At 39.9% G+C, this 5668-nt stretch overlaps 1 protein-coding gene across 1 annotated transcript in view; it reads left to right on the top strand.

Annotated features, from left to right (window-relative positions):
* LOC138960241 (uncharacterized) overlaps nucleotides 1–4769 on the top strand; it is a 12805-nt gene extending 8036 nt beyond the window's left edge. The window contains exon 4 of the mRNA XM_070332048.1: nucleotides 1–4769. This exon is cut by the window's left edge and continues 2063 nt beyond it. The gene's annotated coding sequence lies outside the window, so the exon portion shown is untranslated.
* The last annotated feature ends 899 nt before the right edge of the window (nucleotides 4770–5668 follow it).

The raw sequence follows: 5668 nt of genomic DNA, 5'->3' as shown, positions 1-5668 counted from the left end.
GATAAAAAATGTCCACCAAAATAACCGTGTGACTTGGAATAGTAGGCCGTGAAAAGTAGGATATGCGCCGAAATGGCTGCGATCTGCTGGTCGATGTGAATTCGTGATGTATTGTGTAAAAATGTCCATCTCACACGGCATAAATAGATCCCTGCGCCTTGAGTCCGAATCTGGAGATACGCGCGCGATATACGACTTCATATAACTAAATTGTAAGTGACGCTTGTTATGACTGTGATGGAAACTCCAAGAGTTGCTGTTGAGGAATGTGACATGTGTGTGAGTTATACTCTAACGTTTTGAACAGCGTGGATTTCGCACTGTGTACCTCCCGAGGTCATCCTTATGAGTACGTATATATACAGATTGAAGGTGGCAACAGCTGTGATAGTGACAACAAGGTATGCTTTGAAGTGCGGGTTGAAACATTTTTGGAAGCGGACCCTAAAACTCTGGTTTCATAACTATGCGCACATGTATTCAGAGTGACGGCGGTTACGTCTGTAATAGTAAAGTGTCACAAGAGTTGTTTCGTAGCGGGGTTAAGCATTTCTGGATTGAAACCTTCACACTTTTGAATACCGTGGCTTTGTGTTCCATAGAGACATAACTCTGCGCACGTGTATTCAGATTGAAGTCATTTGACCATGTCTGTAACGACACGAGTCGCTTCGAAGTGCGGGGTCGTGTACCATTTCTGGAAATGACACCCTCGATCAAACGTTTGAATGACGTAGCATTGTAATGCATGTACCTCGTCATGTTATATGCGCACGAACATCCCGAGTGACTTTGACTATATATGAGTGTAAGGTTGAGTGTCGTAGCAGTAGGGGCCGTGTTGTGTCGCAAAACTTACGAATGCGAAGAACTCTGAAAACATCTTCGAAAAGGCTTTTCTGATTACTTGCAGACTTTACTCCAGAAACAATGTGAACTATGATGCCGAAGATTTAGTCAAATTAGCAGCAATACTGAGTGATCATCAGTTGCTTGCTGTGCAATACGTACTTTCTAACATCTATATTTGCAGAAACTGGACTTTTTTCTTTGCATTTATTGTGCGGCTGTTGTTCAGTCCCTTGGATTGTGCCGAGCGAGAATGTGACAAGTGTCGTGTCGTGTTTTCGTTTTATTTTCATTGACGCTAAAATGCTTGCTACCTTGTCTTGCTTTTTTGTATGGCGTGTGTATGAGGGTCATCTAAAACGTGCTAATCAATGTAAATGCGATCTTGAACACGGATCGAACTTGTGCATAATTATGACGTCGCATAATGCCATGACATTTGTAAAAAACCATTTTGGTGGAATTCCATGACATTAGAAACACGAATTTATTTTTTGATTTTTATGGTATCCTTTGTGCCGTTTGCTACCAAAAGTCGGGATTGACTGGTAACAACCTGAATTGACTTGATAGGCCTACACCTGATTTGTTGCAATTCTTATAGGACTGCAATGATGAAACAGATGTGAATTACAGTTGGTTATTCAAAAGTGTCCACCAAAGCAAAAAGTCTATTTTGTGTCAAACATATCAACATGAAACATATCAACGTGGGAATTGTGAATCTTTACAGTTGTATTGGCAAGATTGAGCACGCACCATGGTACATAAAATACACTTAGCTATTAACGCACACGTTAGCCTGTATTAATGAACACATTTTTTCACTTCCGTTTTCCCAACAATATGACTACCGATGTAAAATTTAGTGGTGATCAATCCAACAAGCATGAGTGCTCCATATGATATTACTAATTTCATAAAGTTATCAAATGTACGCCCGTGTGTAGGTTTTACATGACAGAATATTGCTGACCATCTCATACAGTATCTGAGTGACAGTGAATGACTACATTTTCAGTAACGTCCGTCAGCCTGCGTCAGTGCTTGCAAAAACAACCGACAGGATAATACAGTTACTGCCCTTGGCCTTGCTAGACAATCGAAACTCGATTCACATGGCCGATTTTTTTAATCAGTATTGCCAGGAAACTATCACTGAGAAGTTGGTAAAACAAAATAGATTAAAAGTTGACCGTGAGAACAATCCATCCGATTTTTTTTTAACGACTCTCACTCGAAATCGCTTTACTGATATTATCAACACAATGTAAGGAATGGTAAGAGAGCTGTTCCATTTGATCTTACTACTAAACATTGTTCAGGACACGATTTTAAAGCGATAGAATTATGTTGAACTAATTGAAATAAGCTTACTTCTTCATTATATTGTCACTGAACTGTGTGATCACCCCCCCCCCCCCCCCCGCCCCCTCCCCGGATTTCTTCTCAATGTCATTAAACACTGCTTTTTCACGCTGCTGTGAATTGGAAGTCTGAGAGAGAGAGAGAGAGAGAGAGAGAGAGAGAGAGAGAGAGAGAGAGAGAGAGAGAGAGAGAGAGAGAGAGAGAGAGAGAGAGAGAGAGAGAGAGAGAGAGAGAGAGAGAGAGAGAGAGAGAGAGAGAGAGAGAGAGAGAGAGAGAGAGAGCGAGCTTCTTCAGCTTGGCTTTATAGTCACAGCCATCCGTTCAACATAAGTACGATCACTGTCAATGACATGTTTTATGTTAACATTTCTTCCACTGTTCGAAAGATATACTTGCTGAAGAATCATTGTCTTTACATTAACTAGGCCATCGATGTTCATAATGCACATGGTTAAAACGTGTCGCAATCGTGTGTGTGTGTGTGTGTGTGTGTGTGTGTGTGTGTGTGTGTGTGTGTGTGTGTTGATGTGTGTACATGCATGTGTGTGCGTCTGTGTAATGGCAAGTTTGGGCGCAACAGGGCATAGGCGTAACATTATAAGTTACAATATGAGCACCCGTTTTCTTGCTATCCTTCTGCATGTTAGAAAATGTCATTTGATTATGATTGTACTGTAGGTGCAGGTTACTGGAATTGCGATTCCCAGATTCAGATGTGCATTGAAATGTTAGTTTTAAAGGTTACATTATCTAAAAATACTGACAATGTCATGATAACTTTATTCGACAAAATACTACCACTTGCATGGATACAAGGTTTTGCTGCCTGTAAGACAATCTTCCATCCAGTAAGATAACCATGTTTTGTTGTTTGATTATTTAGTTATTTTTTAATCATAGATTTATTTTATTTAGTTATTTTTTTAAGTCTTTGAATGTATTAACCTATTAAAAAGTGAAGTAATGCAACGAAAAAAATATTCGTTGAACACGTTTTTCTTTTATTGACTTGCAGCAGATACATTTCAAGGTAGTTTTTTGTCACCGACTCGTCGAAATTAAGCCGATTCGCCTGAGCTGGCTAGGTAAACTGTATGTCTTTTTTCGCATTTTACCGATTGCACACATCAAACATTGATCTGTACGTTTAGACAGGCTGTTTCAATATTTAAAAGTCTTCCAGAAGAACCCTTTTGGAGAGAGGAAAAATCAATATCTGTGCGTGCAGACAATGTCAGCGAAGTTCGCCATCCTTTTAAGAATCTGGCTGTACGGTACACAGAGCTGATCGCGAGATATTTATCATCCGTAAGCGTGTATGGTAACTTGGTTCATCTGGATAGTTTTTACTTGAGTTTTGCTTGTTTGTGTGTGTGTGTGTGTGTGTGTGTGTGTGTGTGTGTGTGTGTGTGTGTGTATGTGTGTGTGTGTGTGTGTGTGTGTGTGTGTGTGTGTGTGTATGTGTGTGTTTTGTTTAGGTCAAACACTGCCTTTATACAATCACCCATATTATATTGTAATAAAAACACGTTTATTCAAAGGAATTCCACATTAAATTCCACCATGAGGCAGGGTTACTACGGTGAAATGTACCATTCAGGTTGACCATCGACTACGATCGAGCTGTCTGTTGAAGTGCTAAAGGCACGGTCTTTCCCGTGGTTTACAATCTTAGACTTGGCACACACACAAAATCAACAATACTTGGGTGCTTTCTGAGTTGCCGGACTTAGATATCGTTTAATGACTCAATTTCTTTACTGACATGACACTAATGTCAATCTTCGAAAATAAATCCTCACAAACATATCCACTCTACAAAGTAAGCCAACAGGAGTTTGATTTTTGGTTTATGTGCAAGTGGATGGATGGCTTTATAGTCCCGAGTAAACGCCTGGGCCAATCCGTGGCAGTAAGCCAAATAGATTTTACGGGAAGGAATGTGCCTTACATGTATGTATCCGTAGTAAGCTGAGATATGTACAAGTACCATTCGGAAAGTAGGTAATTCCCTCAACACACACACACACACACACACACACACACACACACACACACACACACACACACGAAGCGCTTACATACACGATCATACATCCTTCAACCATTTCAAAACTCGACAAATATTTCTTTTCTTTAAAATATTATTGATTCCGTCATCTTAACAAAAAAATCAAAAACAAAAACAATCAACTGCTTAGTCACGCATTATCATGAAACCGACATAAAACAAAGGCATGGGGAATTTTTTTCAAAAACGGGTTGACAGACAGTATAATCTATCGAGTCTTTAAAAAGAGATCGACGTCAGTGATCCGTCTTTTAGCACAGAGCATGCAGCACACGTTGTTCGGCAGTTAGGAAAATAAATCGATGTCCCAGAACTAAAATAGTAGCTAGAAACAAGATAATAAGGCCACCCGCTCTTCTCTCTAGAGACAAAGAGATGAGATGAAACGAAAACCCTGACGTAGGTCCCCAAATCGGAATTAACGAGGAAGGGTCTGGTTGAAGAAGTAGGGAAAAGTCGAACGAGATATATATAGAGAGGCTGGGGGGGGTGGAGGGGGGGGGGGGAAAGAGAGAGAGAGAGAGAGAGAGAGAGAGAGAGAGAGAGAGAGAGAGAGAGAGAGAGAGAGAGAGAAAAAGAGAGAGAGAGAGAGAGAGAAACTAAAACTGAACTTTATTACCAAAGGATAGAGGTTTTAGGCAAAGCCTAATCTTACAACCTGTCCCTTATACAAACACTTAATACAGACGCACAGAATATAGATAGTAAAATTGACAAGGTTATTGTTTCTTACAGACGTACATAATGTAAATAGTAATAAGGAAAAGCGGGGTTATGGTTTTGTATACACACTCAAAATAGGAAAAACAATATAGTGTGGAAATCGCAGCATAGTTGCAATAATGCATTGCATATAAAGAGATAGAGAGAGAGAGAGAGAGAGAGAGAGAGAGAGAGAGAGAGAGAGAGAGAGAGAGAGAGAGAGAGAGAGAGAGAGAGAGAGAGAGAGAGAGAGAGAGAGAGAGAGAGAGAGAGAGAGAGATTAACAGGAATTGTCTGCATCGTTATTTTTTTTATACACAAATAATTAACAAATGATAAAATAAAATAAGCAATAATTTAAAGTTAAAAGAACATTGTCCTCGGCAATAACACACCGTAGGTGTAATGCGTAACATATAATGTCATGTTCAGATGATTCGTCAAATGTCAATTGACGACTGGGCTTGAATTAATACCATACAAACACAAAAAAACACGGTAATGCTTGAACAATGATGGAGGGGGAGGAGGGAGAAGGGAGAAGGGGGAGGGGGAGTTGAATACATACAACAAGGGTTAAAAGCGACCTGGAGAAAGGCATTGGGAAAAAAAGGCTGACAGACAGAATGTTTCTGGAATAATCAGCCTGAAAGCGAGCTGTAAAGACTAAAGCATCAA

This window comes from Littorina saxatilis, linkage group LG2 (genome assembly GCF_037325665.1).
Source record: "Littorina saxatilis isolate snail1 linkage group LG2, US_GU_Lsax_2.0, whole genome shotgun sequence".
NCBI lineage: Eukaryota > Metazoa > Mollusca > Gastropoda > Littorinimorpha > Littorinidae > Littorina > Littorina saxatilis.
This window is presented reverse-complemented; position numbering and strand designations above follow the sequence as displayed.